This window comes from Varroa jacobsoni, unplaced genomic scaffold (genome assembly GCF_002532875.2).
Source record: "Varroa jacobsoni isolate VJ856 unplaced genomic scaffold, vjacob_1.0 scaffold_392, whole genome shotgun sequence".
NCBI lineage: Eukaryota > Metazoa > Arthropoda > Arachnida > Mesostigmata > Varroidae > Varroa > Varroa jacobsoni.
Genome location: NW_019213294.1, coordinates 55,480 through 72,977, shown reverse-complemented (window position 1 = coordinate 72,977; position 17,498 = coordinate 55,480). Strand labels below are relative to the sequence as shown.

General features: G+C 42.9%; 1 long non-coding RNA gene across 5 annotated transcripts; it reads right to left on the bottom strand.

Annotated features, from left to right (window-relative positions):
- Positions 1–5,139: 5,139 nt before the first annotated feature.
- Positions 5,140–17,498, bottom strand: LOC111260030 (uncharacterized). Of its 5 annotated transcripts, none has more exons than XR_002679995.2 (4): positions 14,489–14,563; positions 13,969–14,231; positions 13,563–13,703; positions 5,140–7,088 (listed from the first exon to the last, which is right to left on the bottom strand). It is a non-coding gene; the product is annotated as an uncharacterized LOC111260030 (long non-coding RNA). The 5 variants fall into 5 exon arrangements; XR_015310838.1 differs by lacking the exons at positions 5,140–7,088; positions 14,489–14,563 and adding exons at positions 8,302–10,351; positions 15,834–17,498; XR_002679994.2 differs by lacking the exon at positions 5,140–7,088 and adding an exon at positions 8,302–10,351.

Genomic DNA, 17,498 nt, shown 5'->3' with positions numbered 1-17,498 from the left:
AGCCGTGAGATGATTCCGCCATTACTGATGTGGTGGCGGTCCAACAAATGCCTGCCAGAGGGCAAACAGGGGTGGTCTAGCATAATGAGCAAAGCAAATATTGGTGTTTTTCGCCTTGTCATGAAGAACCGTGAAAGCAGATGATTGTTTCGGGAAATGTTGAACATAAATTGTTTAGTTTTCAACAATTACCTCTGATGTTATATTTCTATGAGAGAAGAAACGTGGAGATTTTCAGTTGTAGCTTGTCTTGAGTGGTGGGAAATCAGATACTTGAGTTAGCATAAACAGAGCGCATTGACTAGCTACTTAAAAAAAAAATTAGTTCAGCTCTCGAAGGGCGCGCCAGTAAACACCGGATAATTAATACTGGCAGAAAGCATCAGCGATTCAAAAGAAAAGGTGTCCTTACATATCAGAAATGAAATCGTATTTGACCTAGTTTTCACGTTCGTAAACTACTTTTTGGCCGTCATTCACCGAACGTAGAGATGTTTCGACAACAGAGCCTGAATTAAGTACAATGAGCTAGGTAAAGATGCACTACTATATATATGAATACATGGAAAGGAAGCAACGAGGCGTACATCTCTACATGGACACTCATGATACAAAGCGGCAACATGTAGGAACACTGGCTTAGCAAGCACTCTAACGAGGAATTATCAAATAAATGCATAGGATAGATATGTGGTAACGCGTTCGGCGCAGAGGATGTGAGCATGTGCCCGAAACGCGAGAGATCAATGCCTCTGTACGACGCAGAAACAGGAAAAGGCTAAAAAAATAACTCATAACAACGCTGGCCACGTACCACACGAGATCGTATCCGGTTTAGTCTAGCGGGACTTGATGGATTACTAAATGTCATTTAAGATGTTGAAAAGACGCGCCTAGCCGACTCGATAAGAAGCACGATGACGCTTTGTTTTGATGGGGTGCCATTGCTCCGCTATGGTGACGATCTCAGTGAAGTGCTGGGTCATAGCAATCGCGCGGAAGTTCAGGTGCTGTTCACAATGGTGTGGCACTACCGCTGGCGCGGCGATAAGCATTTTATTGCCGTCGTATTCAGCGGCCAGCTATCATCTCGCTGCGAACGGAATTAGCATTGCCGCATGCTACACCGATTCGTTCTTAAATTCAATCTAACGACGTTGATCTGAGGCGCGCTAAGCACTTGGAGCAGTCCGACGAAGAGAGTCGCACTCGTTCACGGTAACTCAATCTACTGCTTTAACACCCTTTAAGACGATCAAACCAAGTGGACGATAATGAAGTCGCCGACTTCTGCCACATTTTTCGTGCTAGAGTACCGCTATAAACGATGCGTCCCGATCACGTTCCGTTCTACTGTGCCTGTTATGCTCTCAAGCTGGAGCCTAGTTTTTTGCCAGCCGTCGATTTTTACGAAGCTGTTGCTAAAGACTTTTGCGACTCTTTCGTCCTGTCTCTCATAAGGCTCCTGAGCCATGAAAACATTTACGGCAAAAACGCTCTTTTTGCGCGCGCTCGGGGTTCGAAGGGGTCGTGCGACCACCAGGACAGCTAGCGAAGGCAGTTCTTCTTCGCACGCGGCGAAAGCTTTCTGCTTGCTGGACCAGCCGTTGCGACAGCTCTGCCATTTGCGGCCGCTGCCAACTAGGAGGCCCCTCTCGAGCGGGGCGATCAAGACGTCAGGAGTCCGACGATAGCCAGTCTTTCAGAGCCGCGCGCACACTTCATCCGAATTCTCATCGCTCTGCTATTCCTTCGCCGCCATCACCGCCACTACCGCGATGACGTCAAGCTGTGTTCGTGTGCCCTTCTGGGAGAAACTGTACAGGCAAGTGTCTCTGTACGAATCCTCACGGGCAACACACGAAAACACAGAGAGACATACGCGCGGGTACTAACGGCGGGTATAATCGCTTACCAGCGTCATTCGCAGCAACAGATGCAGCAGCAAAGAGAATAGTACGCGCGGACGTTACTGATGTGAGCATGAGTATTTGTCCATTTACATAAAATGAACATAAAGAAAACACAGGGACCAATAGAAATAATATCAGCAGCAGAAGCAAGGGGAAGCATTCGAACATCTTGTGTCACTGTTTTAAGTGAAAATTGTCTATGCCCCATAAGCTAATGATGGCAGTGAGAGGTCTACCTAACGATGATTCGCTTCTTCCTTATCTATCATTTTAAACGTATATCGGTGAGAGTTATTGGAGATTGTCGGTGAAGCTGTGTTAAGTTTTGATGAATGAACTTGCGTTCCAGATGTTAAGAATGTATTGTTCTACTTATACATATGATGAGATATCGAACTTTATATAGACTTACTTTTTGTCCCACGGTTGCTACGAAGAGCTGGAACTATCGAACGAAACGAGTGGCAATAAACCCATTTCGAATATGTAGTTTCGAGCAGCCCAAATTTCCTAAAAGTAAATGTAGGGCTAAAAATTCTATAGGCGCATTGCATGTTGTTGAAAAAGCTGGAACAAATAATACCGTCAAATATTTTGGTGTACAGTATACGTCGGGTTTGTTTTATGGTAAGTTAAGCCCTTGTTTATTACTGTATACTTGGATGCTCTACGTACCACAGTCTCTATGGGACTTCTGTAGACAATGCGGACCTACTTGAAGCTAACTTATGATGGCGAACTAAAAAATCTGTTTTGCTAAGATGTTTTTAACATTTGGGACTAATTTGGTTTTTTTTTTTAGGCGAGCGATCTATAGCATACGAAAGCCGTTTCTATTCAAAGATTCTAGCTCAAGATCCACATGTTCCTAGGTTTAAGAGTCAGGCCGCGCGATAGCAAGGTCTACTATACAATGACAAAGTTGTTTGATGCCTTCCAATTAATAACATCGTATTTTTTTCTCAGCGCACGTTTTAGAACCTATGACGCTAACTATCAAAGCAAAACACTAACGTCCAACACTTTCTTGTAATGCCGTTCATTTTCGAACACGTCTTATTTTGTTCTGGTGGTAGGCACATAACCTGTTTGTTTAATTGTATCAAACATTAAAATGGCGGATATGAAATAACGCGCTAGCGGCAGGCGTCTTACCGTGACAGAAGGCTGAGCTGATACCTAGTCTTGTTCAGCCTTCAACAGCAACCTCTGAAGGCTTCAATCAGCTTTATGATTAGGTTTAATTTCGCTTCACTTGACCATCATGCCAACTTAAGCTATCTGCCGTATACGGCGTATAGCAGCACTTGAGCCTTAGGTTTTTTTTCACGGAAGCGCGATACGCGCACGAGATGGAAGCTACGTAACTTTCAGACACAAGAAAATTCGCACCTGGCTCGAGAGACCTTACGTGGACGAACATTTTCTTCAGGCCGCCACCTTAATTACTAACACTACGTATCGTTTCTATGCGTACATATGTGCATGCGCTTGCTTCCTAAAGACATATTCAACAACTATGGCCGTCGATAGACGCCAACGTTCAGCAGCTATCTGCCACCGTAAACCAACTATCGGCACCGCATCCCTTCTGACGGCCGCCAGCCCCAACAGTTCTGAAGGTGGAGTCGTCAGTGATATTGTGCCGCAGAAACAACAACAAAAACGACGGCAACAACAATCCAATACACATAGCATGGTTTTCTACGCGTCTGCGGCGTGGAGCTTAAGTAGATCTTGTTAGCAGAGGCGCTTATGTGTGGCTGGCTCCCAAAAAATCCGGATGAAAGTCGCGGCTGAGACATCGGCGGCTGATGCTGCTGCTTCTGCGCTGTCGCTTTTGCTGCAGCCATCGCCGCTGCGGGGTCTACTGAAGTATCGGCCAGTGAAGTTGTGGCCACCCCTGAAGAAAGGTGACTTCTTATGTCGGCTTTTTAGCTACGTGCCTCGTACGTTTTTGTCTGAGTGTACGAGGCGCAACGGCAGAGCTAATAAGCCGACCTCCCGCTCGGGGAACGCTCAAGTAGAATCAGAGCGACAACCTACGTTGAAGATGATATAGCCAGCTATTTGTGGGAAGAAAACGAACACCACACAGGTAGCAAAGTGAGAGTAATAATAAAGAGCCTAACAAACAAGCAATCAAGGAAGAACACTACGGGCCAAAATTATTATAGCTACTTGCAAACTCGGGTGTATTAAGTAACTCTAATTAGTAATAGTGCATTAATAATCTAATGTTATTATCTAATATTATAGAATTTGCACTTATTAATAGAGACGGTAGTTCGGAAGTTACTCTAAATAATACCGAATCACGACGATTAACTTAGTATCAGAGTTCCGCAATGAGGAGACTGGTCCCCAAGGTTCTAAGGCTTTAGCTCCGGCGTGCTGGCTAACGTCTTTGTTAAATGCAAGTAATTTGTAAGTAAATTTAGAGATGTTATTTGTTATCAAAGTAAACGCACTCTGTGATTTATTTCGTCCTACAGCACACTTAGGCCGAACATAAGTTCATATAATAGTATTAACAAAATGGCATTGATTCCGTGACCTGTTTTTAGCTTAAAGAAAATAGTTCAGTAGCAACTAGAGTGTAGAAAAAGGTCCTGAATATATCATCTCATAGTGATATCGAACGCATCGGTCCTCATAGATAGAAAGGTAAGTGCCAGTAAGACTCAAGAAGGGTCAATTTTTAGGTGTCGACTCTGGCAAATACACAGAACCTATCCGTTGAGCTGTTCTAAGTTGGCGTTCCCTTTTTAACTCTAACATGCAGCCCAGTTTGTATTTCACTTGCTGTATAGTGTTTCAGAAGATATGTATCGTGGTATGATAACACGAATCAAGGTAGGCCTCCCTGAACCTAGTTTTTTTGAGGTATATGGGCCGATTGATTCTGTCCGAGATAAGCTCGTAGATGTGAAACATATTAATTGGTTCATTCCTTCCCTGTAAGATAGATAATTACTGCCTTTACTGATAGGGTGTAATATCTAAAATGATCAAGATTTGACATTTTAATGGAGCATTTTCAGCTTATACAGCACTGAATCATGCAGTCAGCCTACATGCGGTTAGTTTCTAAAAGGTACCGCTCAGCACGCAGTTGCCTACCCAGAAGGATATATAAGTAGGTATACGGCATATAAATAATGCGGCTCTGACAACAAATTTGTGCTGTCCTTCGAGGACGATCGCGCATAGCCTGCTCAACCCTACAATACAGGACAGCAAAATATGGTTTTATAATCAATTTTATTAATTATTTAAGTTAAAGCGGGTGCATGCACATCGAATTCAACGAAACTCATTTGTCTTCCCACTTACGAACCAATATGGAATGGCTTCTAAAACAGTTAAGCATATATCATTTATAAATGGTCACGGAAGCACTTGAAGATATTGATCTTACGTCGCGTGTTGTTTACGGTCGCACACTGTTATGTCCGACAATTTCTTGATCAGGGAGGCTTGATCAGAGACTCGTTTCATTTTCCACAATATGCGACGTGGTTTTACCGAGAATCGGCGTCTGTCACTGTTTGACGAAACGTCAAAAGTGTCGTGTCGTATGCACCTTAGGAGAAGGCCGTCGCACTAGTCATTACTATGCCGCCTAATAGTGTGGTCAATATTCAATGTAGTTATATGTATAATACTTTAGAGTGAAGAGCAATCGTGACATGCGTTGGTCATAGCGGACACCCCATGTTTTTTTTCCTAAGTTCAGGGACACTTCAGCGCTTTGCCCCGTTCCTCCCGTCATATCAGCTTGAAAAGCCCCACCAAGTGTTTGTCGGCGTTAACGACAAATCTATGCAAATATGATGATCAAGCCAAAGACCACGACAACAACGAAGATGTTGAAACGGAGTTCGATTCCGACCTGTGCTTCCCTCGCGTGGTGGTCTCCTTCGCTAGCGCTGTTCATCCATCCACCATTCTCTATCTGGGTGGCCTTCTACGGTTCCAATCTTACGCTGTTGCCCAGCATCGAGCAGTGCTACACGACCCGATCCAAGTGGGTAAGAACTTCCACTCCGTAACCTATACTTATCGTCGTTATGGCATTGACGATACCATTCCTCCAATCGACCGACGAACCGAAGCCGCTGGGTCACAGAGTTACCCTTGTGCTGTGCTTCTTCCCTTGGTCAAAGGCTTCCTCATCTTTATTCTTCGTCGATTTCTTGAACCTGGCCAAAAGCTTGATAGTAACGTATCCTGTTAAGGAATGGTACGTCTGTCTGGCACCACCATAACGTCACATGCGTGAAACCAGTCGCCGTCGACTTGTTTGCGGTAGTCACACCAGTCATAGTTCTACAGATCAAAGAAGCACATCTAATTCTGGGTAGAGTAATAATTGCAATCGGGTGTACATCGTGCTGATATCCAGGGGCAAATGAAAGTAATCACGCGCCTCAGCACTAGTGGCGCTCAGACGCTCTGTTTGAACGGGGATTAGTTTTATTTGCCTTTCTTTGTCAGGCATCTTACCACTACTGCTTAACCTTTGATCTTGTCGAAATGTCCAGCTGTCATCATCGTTCAGCCACTCCGTTGGTATTTTCTTTGATCTCGCACATTATTGCCGACTCCAGTTGGTGGATTGTGACTCCGAAGTTTTTGCCGACAGGGATAATGCGCTGTTAAGATGATCGTTGGAACAAACGTCGCCTTCGTCTGTTTCAGCCAGGCCCACTGAGTGCTTTACTGACCCATCACACCCCAACTAGGCCATGCCGGATGTATGCACTTGGACTTTAGGTCGGTTAGCAATAGAGCGTCAATGGCGGAATCAAGGAACTACACGAGTCTTCGTTCCTGTTAAATGGACTCTGGCTGATTTATATTGGCGGTGGCGTCGACTATGGTTAAGCTGCCATAATGGCGAACGGTGGTGCCTGCGTTCATTAATCGGGTAAACAAACATGAGGCCAAACGCTGACGGGATGATCAAATAGGACCAGCAGCAATAACAATCGCAGAAAAAAAGTCGTCCGCTGAATTTTTCGCTGAGGAGTGCTTCGAACCAAATCTGTAGTTTGGTAATGTTTCGATGGCTTGTCACGCGAACAGGTACCGTAGGAACGCGGTCGTCTTGTTCTTCAAAGCTGTTTATCATATTCCGTCTTTTTTCCTCATACGAGTGACAAGCACAGTCTGTAACATATATTGTTATACATTTATAATTGTTCGCTCCTGTTTTACAACGATAAGTTCCAATTCTTAGTTCACATAGAGTGTACGTACGTTCTGGAACCGCACTAAGGTCGGTCCATATTATACCAATTTCTGTTTAAAATGTTCGATAATTCCGTCTAACCCAGAGCAAAAGACCTGGGCGCTCTCCGTAAATAAACGCATAAAGGTTTTTCTTCCAGTACACTTAGGCTACCTGACTGGTATTGGCAAAACATCCGGCTCAGCAATGCCATTGGCTCGATGCATGTCGCCGCTGCCCTGCTCTCATTTCTCTAAAGGCATGTCAAATAAATTTTATTAGCTTTTGTTGTCTGTAAACTTTATCCTCTAATAAAGTCGTCCTGTCTTCACAAATATCAAACTATCTACAGTCTAAATCTAAAGTATAGAAAAAGTAAAAGCCTTTACGTTCTGCGGAACAATTTAAACAAAGACGTCCAACGAAGTTGAATTTAATAGGAAATATGTATATTCACATGGCGACGAAACACGTACCAATCGATGTTATAGTTATCATTAATATCCCAATTTATACGCTTCATTTATGTACATAGAGTTGGAGTATACAATAATCCTTTCTGCTTTTGATGTGATGGTGTGTTGTAGCGTGAGTTCCTTACTCAAAAACGTATCTCGGTGTAACGCTACCCTGGCCGCCTCAAACCCTTCACGGCCGTAGGTAGCGAAAGCTGAAAACCTAGTGCGATCTTTATTGTCCTGGGAGAACGGCCTGGTGCCTTGGACAGCGCAGCAAGCAAGAAAGAAAGCAATCGCCGCTATTTCTTAAACACGACCTCTTCCTCCCTATACTCTCCTACCAGGTGTACATGTATACTGCTATAGAGTAGATCTGCTACAGATTATGGTGCTAGTGATGATAATATTGATGACACCTGCGAGCGGAATCAGCGGTTTTCGTCTTCTTCTCATGTATCGGTTCGTGTCTCTCTTATAAACAGTACTGCATGAGTAATGAGGTAAACGTCGGTGCCTGCATCTTTTCGTTCGACTGCTTGTTTCGTCATATGTGGTAACGTTCAGTGCCGTTGTAAACGTCGCCGTCGGTGACTCTCCAACTATCCGTAATACAACCTGGCTGCACGCTGGCATTCAGCGCTCTCCAACGCGTCTTGAAGGCTCACAAATAGACTGACCCATCAAAGCGCGGCAATAGCGGTAACAACACCAGCCATGGCAAAAGTCGATTTCAAAGATGATGTTTCTGCCCTTGCCACCCTCGAGGATGGTTCCTCGCTCCGTTGGCACGCTAAAGGCTGCCTAATCATTCTTAAGACCATGAAAAAGCCTGTTGTAAGGCGAGTGTGTGTGTACAGAGAGCCTATACGTCTGTAGACGATTGTCTATCGACGAGAAGGGTAAAAGGCATATAGATGGCAACCGGTATCGAAGTATTTGTAGGATAAGTGATAGCACCACCTGATCTGGCCTGCGTATTGCCCATATGGAAAATTCAGTCGCTATACAGTGACGCTAGGATAGCTGTGCTGGTCAACATTACTATAATGCCAACATTTCCAGATCTTCTAATACTGTAGGAAAATTAAGCCCCGGTGCCAGTGGTGATAGCGTTAGCAGAAACTGTTGCTGAGGCTGCTGGGGTGTCCTACCAATGCAGCCAGTATCAGCTAGCCATAATAAGCAGCCAACAACCTCTAGCAGTAAACAGGATACGAAACAATAATAATAGCAGCGGCATTTTGTTTTTCCTGTTCATCTTTCCTTCGTTTCAACCCTTGCGAATAGAAGAAGAAGTACGAGCAGCAGCACGGCAGACCTTATTCGGTTTGTCCGTTGCTTCATCTGACCGCTACATACTATACCTTCTCTATACATTGGAAAAGTAATGCAGTAACAGCGGCAAATAAGATAAATACATGATGCTCCGTTTCCCTGTCAGTGCACGTATAAGCACCAGTTGTTCCCACCTACCACCTGATTGACAAATGGTACACCGATAAACTCGGTGACCCGGTCAGGCTCTTCCATGCACTATTATATCATCATACTCGAGTGATACTCCCAGCGAGCAGCAGTACGACTATTGAGTGTACAATATGAAGCAGACAGACGACCGTATCGGCTGAGAACTGTTCTCCTTTGCAGTTATCGGATGTTTTTCATTGGGCCACAGTTATTTCGTGCCCGACCATTGATAGGACTCTTCACGAAAATGCGCCGCAATGTAGTCAGCGTTCTTCACTCTGCTGAACGAACGCCAAACGAGAAGGTTTGTGCGGGTCTGATAACTACAAAATCCGCTGGAAGTGAAAATATATATATATATATATAGAATAAGATAGGTGTGACCGCCTCTGTCGTTTAGCAAATGATAACAATCACAGTCAACAGTTATAATCATATCAATTGTTATATAGTATTAAGAACGGATTAAGCACAGGATACGAATCGTGGCTACTGAAAACCTATGTTATCTCTGGTGGTGACCCTCTACAGAGATATCATAGTATCGTTCCTTTACGACCTGTTGAGTTCAATCAATGAAACAAGAACTAGACCTAAACAGTCAACGAAAGGTCGTCAAGGTGTTTGTATAATTCACCTTAAGGTGTTTATTGCTATCGTGAACAATAACCAATTGTCCTAAACTCTTAGCTGCCTTATTATCTAGGTAAGCCATGTAAATATTTCACATTATACTTAGCACTATTGGTCTGTATGTGCAGATGTGCACCGTTGATCCTGCTGTAGTGCAAAGGAAAATATCAATCTGTGTTAGGAGACCTTATATGTTTGTTTATTTCTATGAGCTCAGCGAGTTTAAGCAAGCAAAAGATTAGCTCAACAGCTTTTTTTCTTTTCGAACGAAGCTTATGCGCCTTCGCTTTTCCAAGGAAATCTCGACCTGAGGCTGTCTAGTATGAACGTTCTCGTTTTATTTCATATGTAAATCAACATATTAATAAAGCTTTACTCAAATAGTTTTCGTGTGGCTAATATTCCATATGGAAATATTTTGGTCCGACATTGCCCCTTCGGTACGAAGAGCATATGTCCTCGAAATTTTGTAAACGACGCTTGCTGCGTTTGCGTCACGAACCATCCACCGAGATAATATGTCGTAGTAGGAAATAGAAGTTGCCGCGGGAATACGGAACGTTTACACCTACAGTTCTGGACTTTGAACGTTGAAGCATGAGGACTCATCGCGTGAGCAATATCGTTTGCGAAGCTCTATAAAACTTGAAATAGAATAAACAAGAGTTTTCATTGAAATGCTCTCGCCCAAAGAACGATTCTCCTGGCACAGGACACTAATCCATCTGAACAGAGGCGGCTCTCACAGATAGAACAATGACGAAATTGAAAAAAAGATCGAGTAGCTTAGATCTACTAATAGGTCCAACTTGCAGAATGTATATTAATGCTATATATATATATATATTCCTCATGTGTTTTCTTTTGACGTGAAGCGGGCTCTGGTCGGTATGTACGGAAACAATCATACTCGAAAACATTATTATATCCGTTCGAACGAAACAGATCTCGTAGCTGCGAGTTAATACTGAACCATGTCCACGACTCTCAATTTTTAGAAAACAAAAAAAAAATAATTTCCGATTGATAATGATAGTTTTAGGCAGCTGTCAGTATCTTAACGTTTGTGCATTTGCATTTCTGAAAGGTCGTTTTGTTAAGCCTGTGACAGCTAAACGAGTACATCAGAGATAAACAAAACACGACAAATAGACCAAGTTATCTATACGTTAGCGTTTGGTGTTGACGCTGGGAAGAATAGATTGATCGACCTAATACTGTAGATTGACTATTTACTGATACAACTGACTAGCATAAACTGCCGTAGAGCTGGACGACGAGCAGGTGTGGTAAACAAGGCTGTACTTCCGGACGTTGTTAAGCGTGCTTCTAGGTGAATTTAACTTTTCGCCATCTTTGAACGGCGAAAGCGATGTAGCGATAGAGGACGCCTAGGTGTCGTCGTGTAGAGAGGAAACGGTAAACTCAGGTGTGGCAACTTATCCCTTGAACCAAACGGTTTATTGAAAAAGTGTCGTCACGCTTATACTGAGATGCACAATTCGGACTATGCAACAACCGGCAAGTAGCTACCGGCTCGAGACGTATTTCAAATAATTTTTAACGTGGAACCAATAAATCGAACACGGTTGTTCAGTCTACCTTAACCTTTTCAAGGTAGTCGTTTATAGGAAGCCAAAGGTGCGCGATTCAATCCCTTTATTTTCTTCCCTGCGTTGGCGTCTATCGTTCGCTCAAATCGTACCAAAATCGACGACGACGACGACGACGTAAAATTACCTTAGGCATTTTTGATGTAAAAGGCGCATATGTAGATTAGCTAGAGACATTCTCCAAAAGTCTGAATCGATAATAGATATAACTAAATCCATTACATTTTAGCGTTTAGCTTAGCAGACAATCAAATGATGTCCGATGAAAAAAAAAAAAAGCCTGATTGTGTAACGAGAGCACCGGGAAGATGCTATCGACGTTTTGCGTTGCATAAATTACTATCGCGCTAGAGGGGAGGCCGATTTCGAGACGACGAAAGCTCGAGAGTTCGTCACCTTGACGGCGGTGTCCGGTAACTGGTGGTAGGGTAGACAGCTGGGCGCATCAAAGTAGACAAGCCCAGTTGACCCTATATGCTGTATTTCTTCAGCCGTTTACTGATATATTCTAAATATGTTCTTACTGATATATTTTAAACATGTCTAAGCATGTTATGTTTTTAATTAAAAAAAAAAAATGTCGTTGATGGTGTAACTGCGTTTACTATCTAAAAATGCTATTAGAAAAAATACTAAATGAAAATCTATATCCTGAAAGATAAATTATTCGCTAATGTTTAATCCTGCCTGCCTGCCATTTGCTGTTGCTTTTTATTTCGAGAAAAATCAAGATCGGCATTGACTTCAATTAATAATAATAATAACGATACAGAAAAATGTCCGTTAACAATTGCACGAAGATCCAAACGTTTCATACGTTTTTCAGGACCAAAATACAACGTACTCGTCAGCCACTCCGCCCGTCCCAGGTTACCGCGCTTGACAGACGTAACATATCATCCAAGCAATAAACGCCTTTGACGTGTTCATCGGATCGAGAATATCTGGTATATTTTTGCTCTGAGCACTTCCAGATCTTTTTAAGCCGAATATATTTATTCTACGAGCGAATACTGCTAGCTAATAGCGCTAGTGTACTTGGCAGATGTAAGAGTGTATAGCATTTGTAAGAATTCATTCTAAAGTCATATTTTGCGAACGGAACACCCATCGGCCGAAAAGTTCTTGCCATTAATAACGCTATCGTAATATGAACACAACTTCGAATCGGATCATTTTGCCTCATCACGTGCCTTAACTGCTACGTGGTCAACAATAAAGTTCGCCAGAACGCAAATGACCCTATCGACCGTTTATATAGCCGCTACCTGGGTTACAGTATAATTGTCTTGACTGTATCGGTGTCTTTTGCCTACTCTCTGCATCTATGAATAATGGCGCCATTGAATGAAGGACCTTATGGCCGTATGTTGCAGTCAATATCTGTTCCTGTACGCGTGACCCGAAGTAAGCGTGGCGTTCTGTGGCAGAGCAGCGGTCGGGCGTTCGAGCGAAGATTACGCTATAATGCTTTGCATTGTGCGTGTCACGATGAAAGACCTGCTTCGAATGATGATACCGCGGTGAAAACCGCAGACAGCGGGTCGTCATGAGGGTTCCCAAATGGCCATCCTAATGTTGTCATGCCTCATGTCAGTTTATCGCGAAATGACACGGGTTGCAATCACGATTAGGCGTGCAAAGGTTACCTATCAGCAACCGCCGCTGCCATCGCCCCAGTTGGGGCCGAAGCACGACCGCGCCTTCTGCCCATCGAGCTTCGAAAGAGCGACATGCGTAGCGGCCCAGAGACTAGATTTCAACTGACTGACAAATGACAAATAAGATCTCACCGAACTCGTTGGCTGAAAGCAGCAATGCAGCATCTACGATCATTAGACAGACCGTATCTCGGTGGCATACGATGACCAGGTTGGCCTAACACACATCGACGCCTAGAAGCGGAATAGTCATCATCTACAGGCCGCCAGACCCAATGGGTGATGGCATGTGTAGAAAACTTAACAATGGCATTTACTTCGTGCGAAAGGGAAGCAAGTATATCCGAAATACGTTTGAAAATAAGTAAAGCTTTTGTGTCAAACCGCATAAATCGTTTTAGTCTTGCAGAACCATGTGTTTGCATAGAAAACTATTAAATGTCAGACAGACCAGTGGTAAGTTAGTCTCTCGCGTACGTCAGCCTCCTGCGATCGAGATCCTTTTGAGAATCCTGTCTTGATTAATGCCTTATAGAGGAAAATATTAAAGTAGCTATAACACCTAGTAAAAACTTCCTTACCGCTAAAAAGAGAAAGCTGTTACATTGACGTGTTTGTGTCTATGGGACCGAAAGGTTTCGGCACCGTGCCGCTGCGCTGTGTCCCCCCTGCCAATCATCCGCCATATCGGCCTTCGCTTCGCTGAGAAACTTGACTTATAACTAATGCACAATAATAATAGTAACAGTAGTAATAAAGATTAGCTAAATCTTTTCTAAATAGCAACAAGGGTGAGGTAACCGTCTGGACCTCTGATCAGCCAGGTTCCATAATGTTTCAACGTTACTGAAGATCAAATATCTCTGAGATAATCGACTACCTTGAAATGATCTTTCTAAATACCTGATTTGTATAGCTTAAAACACTATAATATTATGAATAAAACTAATTATATAGTATTATCTATGCTCGAAAATATTAACATACCGACTCGGATCTAGTATTTCACTGAAGTTATACAAATTATATATCCAATAGCGATTGCATTTTGTTGAGGGGATCGCTGATCGACGCGGCTTTCATTCGCTCTTAGTTTTCCTTGAATGACTGACGTCCCAGTGCTCAGTTTATATCAAAATAAGTTGTTAGTCGTATCGACTTCACAACTTCACTTACAAAAGTATCGAGCAACACAACTCGCTGTTCAGTGACGCTGTACTCCGACACGGTTCGATCCATGAAGGTCGAACCTGAATGCTTGACACCAAAGCATTTAGAAAAGAGCCAGTTAGTATGTTATACTGGTATAAACGTCCCTGAATCACGTGTACGTCTTTCGAATACTATGTATTTGATGCTCACATTAAAGTTGCGGTTTCTTTTTTCGTAAAAATCTTTTTTTCCTTTTTTGAAAATATATCCCACAATTCCAAAAAAACTTATTTTTCTAAGTTATTGCTCAAATAAAAGCCGACAAAATCGTATTCAGTGTCGAATATATACAGACGATCTGTAAGTTACACGGCCAGCGATGGAAGTGACTCAACACGGTTTAGTTAGGTACATATCGCCGGCAGAAATGGATTTATATTCTCGTGACGCTACCGTTCGTGGTTCGAATGATATAGTTGGCAGGATGTCAGGTGAGGGCGTGCACGAGAGCGGTCGAGCCTTAAATATTAATTCCATCGTGAAGAAGGCTATCACAACTCGATGCGCCGTCACGACTGCCGCCATTCCTCGGACGAGTGGCACGAGCTAAAGGTAACCACCTCGAACAATCACTACAGACGGTCAGCGCGTACCCTCCCGTTTACTCTTTGGCTATACGACCATTCTGTTTTAAAGCAAGTTTTAGAGGATCGGCCGAAACGCACTAGAAAACAATGCATTATGGCCTGATGACGGCGTATATACCACGCTCTGTTGTAAAACAAGAAAAATCGTAAGAGAGTATGACTGAAAAGTTCTGCCAGCGATACTGGCTTCACTACCTGGTCTGAACCAAAAAATGGCGTTTCAAATTTTTGTCAAGCAAAAGTGCGACGATGAGAAAATCTGATTACGGGCTAGTTTTCCATAGGACGATGAGCTGGACAGATGATACGTCTTGTTTGTACTGCACGCAAATGTAACACTGCGGTATCGAAATGACTATACAAGGTCTAGTGTTTATTATTTATATTAGGCTTATCCGGTTTCAAGTAGAAGGCCTCAACGGGGATTGCGCAGTTGCCCAGACAAGTACGCAGCCTACAACAGAAAACCTCTAACTCCTTGCGCATACGTCCTTTTTGTTGCCGAAGTCAATTACCATATGTACGAGCGTGAGCAAGGGCGAAATTCGACGTTCAGAAGGAATTTGATGACCGACGTAGATGAACGACCTTTGAAGAGTCCGGATTCTAGCGTTACCTTAAGGCCACAAACGCGATGAACTAGATCGACGATTTTTAAGAAGCAAACCTTTGTACATTTGCGAGGCGGTAAGAACTGGACGTTCGGAAAAAAATGCTGGGAATGAGGTCATGTCTCCCTCAGCCTAACTCGAGGAAGTAATCGCACTAAATTTGCCCCTCGTATCCGGCCGTCATCCAAACAAAAGGTTGCTCCAGTGGGCAAAATTAAGAAAATAGGCTCAACTGTGCTGCTCAAAGAGTTAGTCGTGATGGCCCAAGGAATATGTCGATGCCCTTAGGTTATGCTTAAAAGTACCCTATTCCAAAACACTATACGTCTTTTGTGAGGTACGAGTTTAGATTATAAAATAGCTTCTATGTGATATGAAAGGGACTATCAGAATTAGCATTTTTGTTGTGTAAAAAAAGTGTCATTCGGGTCTATATACTCACGAGTTTAGCTGATTTTAAATAGTTTCGTTTGTTGCGCTCAACAAGACCTTCGTAATGCCTTTAACGATAACTTGATTCTGGGTCAACGGCATGGGAATCAATAGCAGCTACCTGAAATTTGGCCCAATCGAGATAGTTTACTAGAGCTATAAATCTTGTGAAAATGTCGCTTACTGAGGTTTATATCGTGCGATCGTTACTTTTGTCTCATTCATTCATCCATTTATTAAACTCCGTTGACGCAGTCGCCCTAAGTGCAACATCAAATAATAATTAAGTGGCCTATTGGGTATGTGGGGCAGCGTAATCCAGTCCGTCTATACTGGCATGCCGCGACAGGGAGAGATAGCCTAGAGTCGTAACAAAAAGAGAGGGTGCTTCCTGCTAAATCAGAATCTCTCACGTTCCATAGCAACCTATATGCTTACGTCCACGACTTAACGTGACAGAACGTCATTTAAAGATAGACGCTAAATATAGACTGTGAAAAAGGGGTCAGTCATTCCTACATCATACAACAATAATCGCATGTAAGCAGTCTATTCAAAGATCTTTAAACGTCCGTTTCCGCTAAGATGGACATATACCAGAAACATCATAAGTTCTCAAGCGAACGTTATACATATATATATATATATATAGAGAGTTTTAGGAAAGGTCGAAAAGGACTGATGCGTGAAATAATAAAGAACGCTATGCGTATCCACTGGCAAGACAGACGAAGAAGGCGCCCAAACGTAGTTAGCTTACAGTGTTATACAAATATTGACTACTGTTCGATGTTGGCATTATTTCGAATATAGATACAATGTTTCATTGAAATTTCAGAGAAATGCGACCGTTCTCTTGAAAGGTTAGTAACCAAGAAAACACCGGGCGAATGACATGCAATCTTCGTGATCACGCCATATTGTAGTATCATTTGAACTGTTCGCTTACAAAAGGTTCACTTGCTGCAGTCCCCGACCTTATTCGTTCACGGATGCAGATCTAACATATATACAGGCACACTTCTTGGCCCGTTATCTAACGACCTCTCATTTCTATGTAGTACATTATGTTTGAGTTTTTGCTAATTGCTATTGACACGTTAGCTGCGACTGTCATCGCTGTACGAGTTCAAGCATCAATGACAACATGAGATTGCGGCACCGGTAACGAGCTCTAAGGTACGGCTTACCGCAAGCGTGGTATCCTGCAACGTTTGCGGCATGCGATTTTCTCTCGCTCTTCGTTAAGGCGCTGGTTTGTTGATAAACACCGTGGCGCTATCATCGCCGTAATAAAAACGAATGCGAGCACACGACGAGGGGGGTTAACCTTGGGCTATCATTGGGTCGATGCTAAATGGGTAGCTAGTTAATAAAATATGATGTAAATACCTGCGTCAAGATTGTGAAACACAGAAAAGAAACTAAAGTACGAAAATTATGATTTTTACAAGTCGCACCGAATAGGTAAACATCGAATAGTGTACGGAAGAGGATTTCAGTGTCCTTACTTCGGTTATGATTTGGTTGAAAACGTCCGTAATCACAACTTCTAAAGCATTTATATTGTCTAATCTTGGTTAGTGCTGACTTTTATCGCCGTGTTCAGCATTTACCTACAACAGTGACTTTCTATGAAAGACTAATAAATAACGACTTGTGTTTCGTCCACTCT